The sequence below is a fragment of the Chenopodium album genome, chromosome 11 (assembly GCF_948465745.1).
Source record: "Chenopodium album chromosome 11, dcCheAlbu1.1, whole genome shotgun sequence".
Classification (NCBI taxonomy): domain Eukaryota; kingdom Viridiplantae; phylum Streptophyta; class Magnoliopsida; order Caryophyllales; family Amaranthaceae; genus Chenopodium; species Chenopodium album.
Genome location: NC_137844.1, coordinates 52,579,179 through 52,593,032, shown reverse-complemented (window position 1 = coordinate 52,593,032; position 13,854 = coordinate 52,579,179). Strand labels below are relative to the sequence as shown.

General features: G+C 34.2%; 2 pseudogenes; one reads left to right on the top strand and one right to left on the bottom strand.

The window, feature by feature from the left end:
• The first annotated feature begins 392 nt into the window (after window positions 1-392).
• LOC145566835 (gamma conglutin 1 pseudogene) lies at window positions 393-1,787 on the top strand (annotated as a pseudogene).
• Window positions 1,788-8,858: 7,071 nt separating this feature from the next.
• The window catches only part of LOC145566834 (geraniol 8-hydroxylase-like), a 5,957-nt pseudogene continuing 961 nt past the window's right edge, over window positions 8,859-13,854 (bottom strand).

Here is a 13,854-nt window from a genome sequence, read left to right as displayed (position 1 = left end):
GATACCCTTCAGATTTCATACAATTGTATATTGGTATACAGAAAACGATGTTAGTAAAATAATATAATTTCTGCTGAAACATTTTGGACCTTGTAACATTATCATTTATCACTTATTATCAAGTTATCAGTGTACATTAAACAATCTTCCTCTTACGTAGAAATGTATAATAATATAAAATATAATTGATCCTGAAACATTTTGGACAAGTTTTCATCACAGTTTATTGTAGTATAAAATAGTTAAAACATTATATTTAGATTTTACCTTATTATGATCTCCAATTGTATGATTTGAATATTAAAATTTCCTATTTGCACCAAAATTCATTTCATTATATATATCTCTACACTTATATTTCATCATACTCATTAAAAATCAAATCCAATAAAATGGCTCAATTTACTTTCTTCCTTTTCATGTTATTCTCTCTTTCTTTCAACACCCTTTTTAGCCAAGCATACGGTTCACTATCGGAACCAAAACCAGTAGTTTTACCAATACGCCAAGATGCTGCTACTAAACTTTTAGTAGCCAACATTTTAGTAAGAACACCCCTAAAACCCGTGGGCTTTGTAGTGGACCTCAATACCCGTCATGTTTGGGCTAATTGCGAAACCAACTACGATTCATCGACCTTTAGTCAGCCCAAATGTGATTCGGTCCAATGCAAAATAGCCGGTACAAGCTATTGCTTTACTAGTTGCCAAGGGGCTAGACCGTTTTGTCACACTAATACATGTGGGTACTTGTTAGAAAATCCGGTGTCTCACCAAAGTACAATTGGTGAGCTAGCCCAAGATGTCATTGCTTTTAGTTCAACTGATGGGAAAAAACCCGGCCCATTGGTTCATATACCCGACTACCTCTTCACCTGTGCCCCATCCGATTTAGTTGAATCGCGGTTACCTAAAGGTGTACAAGGTGTGGCCGGGCTGGCCCACGCTCCGATTGCCTTACAAAATGTGCTTGCATCTAAACTTGGGCTTAAGCGTATTTTTACTATGTGCATCCCATCTGGCACTTCTGCCGATGGGGTCATTATATTTGGGTCCGATGGGCCTTATAGTTTCCTTCCAGGAATCGACATATCAAAGAGTCTAAAATACACACCGTTAACCATAAGCCCATTCGACGAATATTACGTAAATGTTAAGTCCATTAAAATCAACAAAAAGCCCATTCCCGGCCTAAATGCCACTTTGCTATCGGTAAAGGATACGGGTTCGGGTGGGGGAACCACATTTAACACCTTGTTACCTTACACTATCCTAGAAGGATCCACTTTCAAGGCTGTTACTTCATATTTTGCTAAGCAACTTTCTAAGATACCAAAAGTAAAGCCCATTTCACCATTTGGGCTTTGCTACGAGTCCAAACATTTCTCTTCAACGCGACTAGGCCCAGGAGTTCCCAGCATCGATATCGAGCTTGAGGGTAAGGATACAGTTTGGTCCATTTTTGGGCTGAATTCTATGGTGGAGGCCCAACCTGGAGTGTTATGCCTAGCATTTGTAAATGGTGGGATAGAATATAGAGCTAATATCAACATTGGGCTTTACCAAATGCAGGATATTCCACTTAAATTTGATCTGGATAAGTCAGTTTTGGGCTTTGGTGGCCCACTTAGTGGAGATGGGACCCACTGCTCAAACTTTAATTTCATTACTGATGTTTAGTTGTATGAAACATGCAACCTTGTAGGTTGATCTTTTAAGTCCATCTCCCCTTTGATGGATTGCTAATGTGTGTTCTTGAGTAGTTTGTTTATGGAATAAATTGGCAATTTCGAGTAGTAAATTTGCCAATAATTGTCTGAATTTAAGTGCAAGTCACAATATCATACACCCTTTGTTTGAAAATGATAGTTTCGTTGTCTTACACACTTGTATATTGAAGATATATTCATTTCTAACGTGAGAATAAATCTGGCAGATTTTTAAATACAACCACAGTAAATTACTATCAATGCATAGGTTTATACCCCACTATATTAATAATTCGTACAAAGCAATAATAAGGAATATCAAGTATGAAAGATCCTTGTTATAAAGACGATTACTAAGCCACTAGGCCTAATAGTGCTAATTTTATGAATTGCTACATACTTACGCCTAAATATGTGTCACTATAGCTAAGCAAGAAGTAACGAATTCCTTAAGAAAATGCAAATCATTTTCGAATTTATGAAGTGATGGTAAACTAAACTACTACATTCTCTAGGATATGGAAATTAAATGGTGCGTCTTTAAAAAATATAAATGGTGTGGACATAAAATATAGCTCAATATTAGGAAAGATAATATTGTGAATATTGTGAAAAGATATCTTAGAATATCTTGTGATTATCTTTAGGCATATTTGGTCTTACCCTCTAAGTATTCTACTCATATATATTTTGTATATGGCTGTTTATGTTAAATGAGAAATACAATCAATCAATCAATCAATCAAAGCCTTAAATGAGAAATACAGAGGATTATTATTAAGAGAATATTTAACATGGTATCAAGAGCTTGGGTTTGATCCAAAAATTTTTCGACGAATTAATCGCACGTAATTTACATAATTTCGTGAAATCGTAAGGAGTGTGAAAGTTCACATAAATTAATTTTTCTTATTTTTTTTTATCGAAACAGTATTTGCGGCATCCTACTGTTTGTGAGTTCACACTTATAAATATTGGGAGTGGTGATTAAGATTGTGGGAATACAAATTACAATTGTGCGAATTTGAGTACTCACGTATTTGTTTGTGAGTTTGTGAGGTTCACAAATTCAATTATTTATTAAATTCCTTTGCTTGTGAGGAATTGTGAGGCTTTTATTGACAGTGAGGTTTATTGTGTGACGATTTGTGTGATTTTTATCAATTAGAGGAATATTGTGAGAAGTTGTGTGATGGCTACTCCTCTCGTTCAAGCTAACAACACAGGCAGACAGCCTGCTTCTCGGCTCTTACAAGGGGTTTCTGTTACCGCCTCAGATGGGGCAGCCCTTGTAGGGGTCACGACGGCTCAAATACAGCAACTACTTGATCATTTAAACTCTATTCGACCCAAGCGTCCCGGTAAGCACGATTTGGGTTGGATTATAGACACCGGTGCCTCAAACCATGTGACTTGTGATATTTCTCTTTTGAGATATGTGACGAATGTGAGCCATTATCCGGTGGGATTGCCAGATGGGAATTATGCCAATGCTTCCAAAATGGGATCGGTTATACTGCAAGGGGGCTTGACTATTAACAATGTTCTTTATGTACCTCAATTGAATTGCAATTTAATTTCGATGACTCAATTATGTGATGAATCAAATTGTGTCATGCAATTTACTAATAAACTTTGTGTTATATAGGACCTAACGACGAGGAAGGTGATTGGAGCAGGTGAACGACTAGATGGACTTTATTATTTCCGGGGCATTCCCATGGTGAAGACCTTGAAGACAGATGGGGATTGATCCACAGAGTTGTGGCATCAACGGTTGGGGCATCCTTCGGGAAAGGTTCTACAACATCTTCCTTTTGTGAGTCGAAGTAGTAGTAAACTAAAATCCTGTGATGTATGCACTCGTGCAAAACAACATAGGAGTAGTTTCCCTTTAAGTCAAAATAAAGCTACTCGAAATTTTTAAACTTGTTCACATAGATTTATGGGGGCCTTACAAGATTCCATCGTCTTGTGATGCTCATTATTTTTTTACTATAATTGATGATTACTCTAGAGTTGTGTGGACTTATTTATTAAGAAATAAAACGGAAGTTGAGTATATGTTTCTTAATTTTGTTGCTATTGTTCGACGTCAATTTTCTCAAGAAATTAAAGTGGTTCGTAGTGATAATGGAACGGAATTTAATTCCTTGAAAGAATTATTTTTTGCAAATGGGATATATTTTGAGACCTCATGTGTGGGCACGCCTCAACAAAATGGGCTTGTTGAGAGAAAACATCAACATATCTTGAATGTGGCTTGAGCTTTGAGGTTTCAAGCAAATTTGCCTTTGAAATTTTGGGGGGAGTGTGTGCAAGCGGCATGTCATTTAATTAATAGAACTCCTTCTCGATTTCTTGATTATAAAACTCCTTGTGACATGTTTATTTGGGAAACCCTCTTCATATGAGATATTCGGGTGTTTGGGTGCTTGTGTTATGCTTATAACTCAAAGAGTAAGGGTAATAAATTTGCTAGTCGTAGTCGGAAATGTGTGTTCCTACGATACCCTTTTGGGAAAAAATGATGGAAGGTGTATGACTTGGAAACCTGAGAAATATTTGTGTCAAGGGATGTGAAATTTTGTGAGACCGAATTTCCATTTTTTGAGCCTAGTGAGGATGCAAAAAGGGTGAATGTGTCTTGTGGAGATGAGGGGGTAAGTGATGATGAATGGTGCATGGAGATGGAAGGGGAGTATGTGAGTGAAGGGCATTGTGATGCGCGCAGGGGTGGAGAGGGAGGCAGAGAGCTCCGCGACCCACCCACGGCAAGCACACACAAACCGCATCCAGGCCGCGGAGGAGTCTGCCAGGCCCTCTAATCAGGCCGCTGACTCTCCTGCGGGCACTAGTACTACTGGTGCTTGCAGCAGCTCGTAGGAGGGAGGCAGAGAGCTCCATAAAGACACCCAGACTGGGCAGAGTGAGCGGAGCAGCAACCCAGCAAGAGACAGCAACACAACAGTGGCAACCGAGGCCTTGGGTAAAGGCATGAGACCGAAAATTTCGTCTGTGAAACTCCATGACTATGTGACATACACGATCCGAAATATATGTCCATCTACATCATCTCAGAGTTCACCTTCGACATTGCTTTCCTCGGGTACTGTTTACCTTATAACACATTTTATTGATTCTCACTGGTTTTCTATGAAACATAGAACATATATTGTAGCTATTACAGGAGGAAATGAACCTAAAAGTTGTAGGGAGGCTATGAAACATGAGGGTTGGAGGAAGGCAATGGCAGATGAGATGCAGGAACTAGAAGAGTAGGGTACTTGGGTACTAGAGAAATTACCACTCGGTAAAAAGGCACTCGGGAGTAAGTGGGTGTAAAAAAAAAATATGACGAGCATGGGAACTTGGAGAGATTGAAAGCGAGATTAGTCATCTTTGGCCATCATCAGGTTGAAGGATTGGAGTACAATGAAATATTTGCTCCGGTAGCAAAAATGGTGACAGTTCGAACATTTCTTGCAGTAGCGGCGGTGAAAAATTGGGAAGTCTATCAAATGGACGTTCATAATGTGTTTCTTCATGGTGATTTGGAATAAGAGGTATATTTGAAAATTTCCCTTGGTTTTGAGAAAAATAATCACTAGTAGAAAAAATCAAAAAGGCACCCCCTAATTGCCACCGGTTCAGTCCAAACCGGTGGCAAACATAGCCTTAAAAAATGGCGGTCTAATGAACCAAGACATATGGCACCGGTTCATTTCAAACCGGTGGCAAAAAATAAAGCCCACCGGTTTGAACCGGTGCCTTTATGTAATAAAAAAAAAAACCGCCCCTTTATAATCACCCCCCAACCCTAATCACATACCAGCCACTCTCCTCCTCTCTCTCTCCTCTCCTCTTTCACGATCTCCTTCTCCCTACTATTTCTCTTTCTATCTCCTTCTCCTTTCTTTCTTTCATTTGAAGACCACCAACATGCAACATATGGGTTTTTTTTTTCGAGTTTGATTTCAATTTCTGGGTTTGTGTTTTTCGAATTTGATTTTTTTTTTTCGGTTTTTATTTTTGTTTTTCTGATTTTGATTTTTGTTGTCATACACGAACCGGTGCCAAAATCATTGAATTAATTTTTTTTGGGATTTTTTAGCACCGGTTAACCGGTGCCAATTCCGACTTTTGCCACTGGTTTGAACCGGTGGCATTTTAAACCACTTATTGGCACCCCCCACATTGGCACCGGTTCAAACCGGTGGCATTAAGGGGTTTTGAACCGGTGCCAATTTTGTTTTTTCACCTAGTGAATTCTGACAAAGTTTGCAGGATGAAGAAATCGTTGTACGGGCTTAAACAAGCTCCAAGATGCTAGTTTCCAAAGCTTGCTACAGGTTTAAAAAATTATGGCTTTAAACAGTCGTATTATGATTATTCTTTATTTACTCTGACAAAGGGTAAAATGCAGCTCAATGTGTTAGTATATGTCGATGATTTAATTGTTGCAGGTAACGATAAAAAATGCTATGCTCAATTTTAAATCATATCTGGGAAATTGTTTCAAGATGAAAGATCTTGGAGTGTTGAAATATTTTTTGGGACTAGAGGTAGCCCGGAATAAACAGGGAATTTTTATTTGCAAGAGGAAGTATGCATTAGATATCATTATTGAGGCTGGTTTACTAGATGCTAAACCTGCAGAGTTCCCTATGGAACAAAATCACAGGTTGGCTTTGGCTCAGGGAGATTATTTCCATGATATTGAGAAATATCGTCGCCTCATAGGCCGATTGATTTATTTGTCTGTTACAAGACCAGATTTAGCATATTCTATGCACATTTTATCACAGTTTATGCAAAATCCCAGGATTGATCATTGGGAAGCAGCTCTGCGAGTTGTTAGATATTTGAAGAAGAGCCCGGGACAGGGAATATTATTAAGATCTGACAGTGCTTTACAGTTGGAAGGCTGGTGTGATTCAGATTGGGCAGGTTGTCCTCTTTCCAGGTGATCCTTGAGTGGTTGGTTTGTGCTTCTTGGTTTGTCCCCAGTGTCATGGAAAACCAAGAAACAACCTACTGTTTCTCTTTCTTCAGTAGAAGCAGAATATCGTTCGATGTCTGGAGCAACTTGTTGATTAAAGTGGTTGAAACGACTTCTTGGTGACTTAGGTGTTAAACATGAGAATGGGATGCACCTTTATTGTGCTAGTCAGTCTGCGTTATACATTGCGTAGAATCCAGTGTTTCATGAACGAACAAAACATATTGAATCAGATTGTCATTTTGTTCGGGATGCGATTACAGATGGGACGATTATACCTTCGTATGTTCATACGAAGGTTCAGTTGGCTGACATTTTTACAAAGGCTTTGGGAAAAGCTAAATTCGAGTTTCTTCTTCGCAAGTTGGGTGTCCGAGATCCGTACTCTTCAACTTGAGGGGTAGGTATTAGGAAAGATAATATTGTGAATATTGTGAAAAGATATCTTAGAATATCTTGTGATTATCTTTAGGTATATTTGGTTTTGCCCTCTAAGTATCCTAGTTATATATATTTTGTATATGGCCGTTTATGTTAAATGAGAAATACAGAGGATTATTACTGAGAGAATATTTAACGCTCAATAACAACCAAAAGGCCAAAAAATTATTTGACTTACTTCTGTATGTACGTATGATAAGCTAGTTTCGAAAAGTATTGGTTTGCTTGTTTCTGTACAGCTTAAGCTAAAGTGCAGGACACTTGATTGTGCTCCCAGAAATATAGCAGTAGTTTAGGTTGCTTATAGTGGGGAGGCGATCATAGCTATGGAATTACAACAATAGCCGATCGAATCACTACGTGCTATGTTAATATACTACCTCCGATTTTTATTTATTGCAACAAATGAATTTTTTATGTCTCACAAATATTCCTTGTTGCAACAAAAATAAAAACCAAAGGTAGTAGTATGAAGTTTAACTAAGTATATATAAGCCAATTCTTGAGTAGTTTGATGTCACCCAAAATTCGTAGAATATCTTTACTTCATTTCTCTTAAATTATACGTAGTATGTAGTAATATTTTTCGTACGAGGTGCCAACTTCTCATATACTCGTAACCTTTTTTTTTTTTTTTTTTTTTTTTTTTACTTACAATAGTTTGACTTTTATAATATATATATGTTCAACTTTGACTAGTTTTGATGATTTCTAGCTATAAGCAAAAATAGTTATGTACATACGTGGGATCGATCTTGTTATATTTATCTTGATTTATAATTTTAATATCATAAGTTTATAATTTTTACATATTGATAATTAAATATATTAGCGATTGAAATAATATATTGGTAAGCATGAAAAAAGAAATGTTGTAAGTATAAAAAACTAGAGGAAATATATTTACTACGAATTACTGTTTATTGTAATAATGAGTACAAGATAAATGGAAATTTCTAAACACCAAAAAAAAAAAAGGATTTTTTTACTTTTACCACCCAAAAAAATCAAAAAATTGTTTTTTACCACCAAAATTTGTAAAACTTTTATTTTACCACCAAATAAAAAAATAAAAATTGTTTTTTACCACCTGTCGTGAAAAACCTAACGGAATTTTTTAAATTCTTTGATTTTCTTGTCAAACACATGCTCTTTAGGGGTTTTGGGGGACTTTATGGTTCTACGGGTCCAATTTGATGTCAGAATTGACAAAAAATGATCGAAAATGCCTCGTTTTCCATGTTTAAAAATACATCGACTTGCGTAACGGGGCATTTTCGATCATTTTTTGTCAATTCTGACCTTAAATTGGATTTGAAGGGCCAAAATGCCCCTCTAAACCTATGAAGAACATATTTTGCGCACGAAATTTGAAAAAAAAATAACCGTTAGATTTAACGATTTTCTTGGCGTTAGGTAATAAAAAACAATTTTTAGAATTTTTTTTGGTGGTAAAATAAAAGTTTTAGAAGTTTTGATGGTAAAAAATAATTTTTTGATTTTTTTTGGTGATAAAAGTCAAAATTTCCAAGAAAAAATGATAAATGGAAATTTCCTAGAAAAAAACTGCTTGAGAGACCCTTCTATTATGACTTTCTTAACCTAGACATATGGGATAAACATCACAATTCAAACACGAACAACACATTACAACCATAAAATTAAAAGTATGTTAGATTAATAATTATAATTCTTCAAAATAAAATATCATGAGCGATTGATCGGAATAGCACGTAGAGATTTGGCCTTCTTTATTGTAATTCCGTATAGATCATCCATGTCCAATACTTGTTGTTGCAACTCCCCGTATCTTCAAGTTTCCAATCAAACACGTTAATTAAGTTACCTAATACCAAAGAAATCATACAGATGGCCAACGGCATTCCCGGGCAAATTTTCTTTCCTTCACCAAATGTAAAGAGTTGGTTGAATTGGCTCTTCACCTCAATCTCCGACCCTAAGAATCGCTCTGGAATGAATGAATCCGGGTTAGACCAAGTATGTGGATCGCGGTCAATAGCCCATGCATTAACTATAAGCATTGCACCCTCAGGGATTTGAAAACCGTCAATTTCTACATCTTTTTCCACTTTGCGAGGGAGTAACAGTGGAGCTGCTGGATAAAGCCTAAGGGTTTCTTTAACTATTGCTTCTAGGTAAGGAAGTTCGGGGATATGTGATTCTAAGATATAGTCTATATTGCCTTTTGCCATCAATCCATCCAATTCTTCTTTTAACTTTTGTAGAGTCATAGGGTTTCGAAGTAATTCTGCCATTGCCCACTCCATTGTTTTTGAGGTTGTGTCCATTCCAACACCAAGGAGATCCTAAATTTATATTAAGATTTTTAAAAAAAAAAAAAAAAAAAAAAGAAAAAAAAAAAAGAAGAAGGGTTTCATGTTATAAGATTTATCATTAACTATTAAATGCATATAAGATAAAATTTGCATTACTTTTGCATATATACAATTTCATCTAGTGGCATATGAACAATAATCCATCAAATTTTGGACAACCTATTTTTTGTTAGAGACGAATGTAGAATGAATCATAAGGTGACCATGCATCCATCAAATTTTGATCTGTATAATTACTCTATATTAATTTAAGAAAATTTTGATTTTTACCAGCTCCAAAAAATGACTTATTTGCTTTTTCCACCTACATAAAAAAAAGTTTGTAGTTATCAGTTGTTATAATGAAAATTTGTCATGTGGTCGAAATCGAGTTACGTACTCTCAACACTCCTATAGAAGTAAACGTTTTCCTGCCGACATCTAATTAAGAACAAAAAATCACTTTCAGTTAACGCTTGGAAAAAAAAAATTAAATGGTGGAAATATAACGATAATGTTCGGCGTTACAGAAGGAAGCATCTGGCTATGACTGAACCATGTATCATAAATCTTGCGTTAATTAGGTTAGCTTTATACATCAATAAAGCATGCAAGAATAGAATTAAGAAACTGTTGATGATTGAACTAATGCATGTGTTGTCGTATCGTACGTGGTAGAGTTAGTTGGGGCATTATGATGATTGGTAACATTATTACCAACTTAAGGTAACTATATCCAATCATCTTAACACTTCCCTAGCCTCCCCTTCCTCCTCTTTTGTCCCTTTCCTTTTAATTGCGTGGTTTTCTTTCTTTGTTATTCAAACAAAGTGTAATTGCACTCGTTTGGGATGTTAAGATACCTTTTCAGCTTAAATTTCCCACAACTTACTTTTTCAATGTACTAAACTTATCACACACGTTGCTGAAACTATGTCCAAGTACAAAATTTTCTGCACATGCTCTTTATTCTTAGCTATGTGTTGAAGATGGTCCCTGATTCAATCATTTACCAAATTCAATAGGACCAATATTTGCCACTATATCTAATACACCTTTCAACTAAATAAAATACATAACTTTAACCCTTTAAAGTGTAATTTTAAATTTGTCGTTGATTTGAATTTTATTTTAATGTGTAATTTCTTATAGATTTATGATTACATATTATAAATTTTAATATGATTAATCTAATACATTAAAAGTTTTTTGTAAGATAAATTTTTTTAGTAGAAAAATAATAACTTTAGTTATAAAGGGTAACTTTAAATACTTTTAAGATAACTTTAACTCTATCGTCTTATAATAAATTAACGTACACCCGCCTTTTTAGAGAATGTATGCTTATTGTGTTATTATATACGAAGTACTAGGTTTAAACGTATAGATATAGATATTAAAGATCGAGTGTGAAAGATGATCTTGAGTCTTCTAAAGGCTGCCTTGAATTTTATGGCAAAATATATTGAAAAGATATAAGGGCATGAACCTTTGTAGATTTACTATTAGGGTATTATTAAGGGATTTAGGTTTACCTTCTCTAATATGCTTGACTAATATCCATCATTTGATTTGTAATGATCCACAAGATATCAATGATAATGACAATGAGAAATCAAGCATGAAGAAGACAATGATAAATTTTATTGACTATAAACTCATGCATGCTCCGCGAGAAAAAACCTACCAAATGCATTATGGAGTGCAGTAGAGAATAGATTATGATTTTACAACCATTCAATGAGTTAGAATGAGAATAGATGCTCTTTTTCCATCCAAAAGACTAGAGATTCGATATAGCTTGGTAGAGTTGGAAATTTTAGTAATAAATAAATACGTACTCACTGTATTAATTATATACTTGTATTATAGTATCATATAATACTTCATACATTATACGAAATAGGTTCTTATAATACATCCTATGAATCTATGACGTAAAATATATTGATTCAACAATTGTGTATTCGTTGGACTTGTATATACCATTTACATCACATTCGACATTTTGTAATTAATAGGTATGAACTTATTTATGTATCTGATTAATATGCTTGATTTATGAATTAGGCGGACGATAAATTGTGAAGTACTTTACTAGCACACATGACATGCACACCATATATCATGTCCTATTATTAACGCATTATGGGAAACGCACGAAGCGACTTGGCCTTCTGTATAGTAATGCCGTAAATATCATCCAAGTCCAAAACTTGCTTAAGGTCCTTAATGTCATCGAGTTTCCAATTAAATGAACTAATTAAGTTACCCAACATCAATGAAATCATATGTATAGCCAAGTGCATCCCAGGGCAAATCTTCTTTCCGGCGCCAAATGTAAACAACTGATTAAATTGGGACGTTACATCATTCTCCAACCCCAAGAACCGCTCTGGAATAAACAAATCCGGATCATACCAAGTTTGTGGGTCACGTCCAATAGACCATACGTTAACTATAAGCATTGCACCCTCAGGGAGGTGAAAGCCATCAATTTCCACGTCTTTCACCACTTTGCGAGGAATCAATAATGGATTTGTTGGGTGAAGTCTTAGTGTTTCTTTTATTACTGCTTGTAAGTATGGAAGTCCGGAGATGTGAGAATCTAAGATGAGTTTTGTATTGAATTTTTCCAACACTCTATCTAGTTCTTCTTGCAACTTGTATAAAACGGTAGGGTTTTGAAGTAACTTTGCCATTGTCCACTCCAATGTTTTTGAGGTTGAATCCATTGAGGGTCCAAAGTAATCCTAACATGTTGTATACAACAATTTAAGTAAGCTTTAGTATATCAATTAACAATTAATTACTTCTCATACATTGATAATATGTGATATCAAAGGTTCTAGCGGCAATTCAGGTCACACCTAAGTTGCACCCACAAATTAAATGTAGTCTAATTTATGTTATCTCTGCAAGCAATTGTGTAATTAGTACTGTATTAATTAAGGTTGCATGTCTTGGTCGTTCAGTCCAACTTTCTATGAATAACAAAAAAGTTCACAAAGTATTTGCCATTTGCTATTTTTGAAACTAAGTCAATATATTACTCCGTATTTGTCATTTTTGTGCATAAAGAAATCAGAATATCCACCCCACCCCAAAAATATTGCAACATTTACCTTTTAAAGAACTTTCATAAATATTGCAACAAGAATGAAAACATTTTATTTCACACTTTGTTTTATAATAAACTAGGTTAGACCCCGTGTCATGCACGGAAATTTTTAATAATTAATTTTAAATTTAACATTGTATAAGTAAATATTATAATGGATTATAAAATAGCCTAATTGCCACCAGATATTTTAAAATATTCATTTGACTATATATTGTGGAAGGGTACATGCATACGGAGTACATCAAATATTTTATTTATGTAAATAAGAAATTTTGTTTTATACTTAAGTTTATAGTTGACAATAAATATAAAGACGCATCAAATCTTTTATTTATATATAAATTTGTTTTTTATATGGAATCTTTTTAAATATATATATATATATATATATATATATATATATATATATATATATATATATATATATATATATATATATATATATATATATATATATATATATATATATATATATATATATAAGGGACACGCCAGGAAATGACATGTGTCATTGATGGTGTGTTTTTTAGTATATAGTACTGATGATTCATATTCTCATCAATTAGAATAGCACACATGTCATACACAACTTTGATTGTTTCAAATTTATAATTAAAAAAGTATATTGAAAACATGCATTGTGACTAATACAAAAAAATTATTATGTATAACAATTACAATTAATTTATAATATATTAGAAATAACAATAGGGTCAAAAGTTAGTTTATAAAATGTGCAAGAGTCAAAATTAGTTTATAAAATGTAAAAGAGTCAAAGTAATGCACTTATTGAAAAAGTGCATGCAATCAAACTTATTATTTTAGTAGTTGATTTCAAATATGGACAATTTTATACTCTACCCGTCCCTTAATTAGATGCTTAATTTCCTTTTTAAGGGTTTCAAAATTAAATGCCTATTTCTATTTTAAGAATGTAGTTTTTGATAATATTCCCTTTTTTGATGAGTTGTCATCAATTTTCTTTTATTTATTTTGTATTTTTGACATCACTTTTCAACATTTTCTCTCTCTATCTCTTCAATAATTACCAACTACTTTTTTTTTTTTTCTCTCTATCTCTCTCTAACCACACATGCACTTTGTACTTTCTAATCATAGATTTTAAGGAATCTCAAAGCTCTTTAATTTACGTGTAATTTTAAAAGTAGGCATCTAATTAAGAGGAGGGAGTAATTTTTTTTCATATAGCTGTAGTACTTAAAATCTTGTTTGAAAACCATGC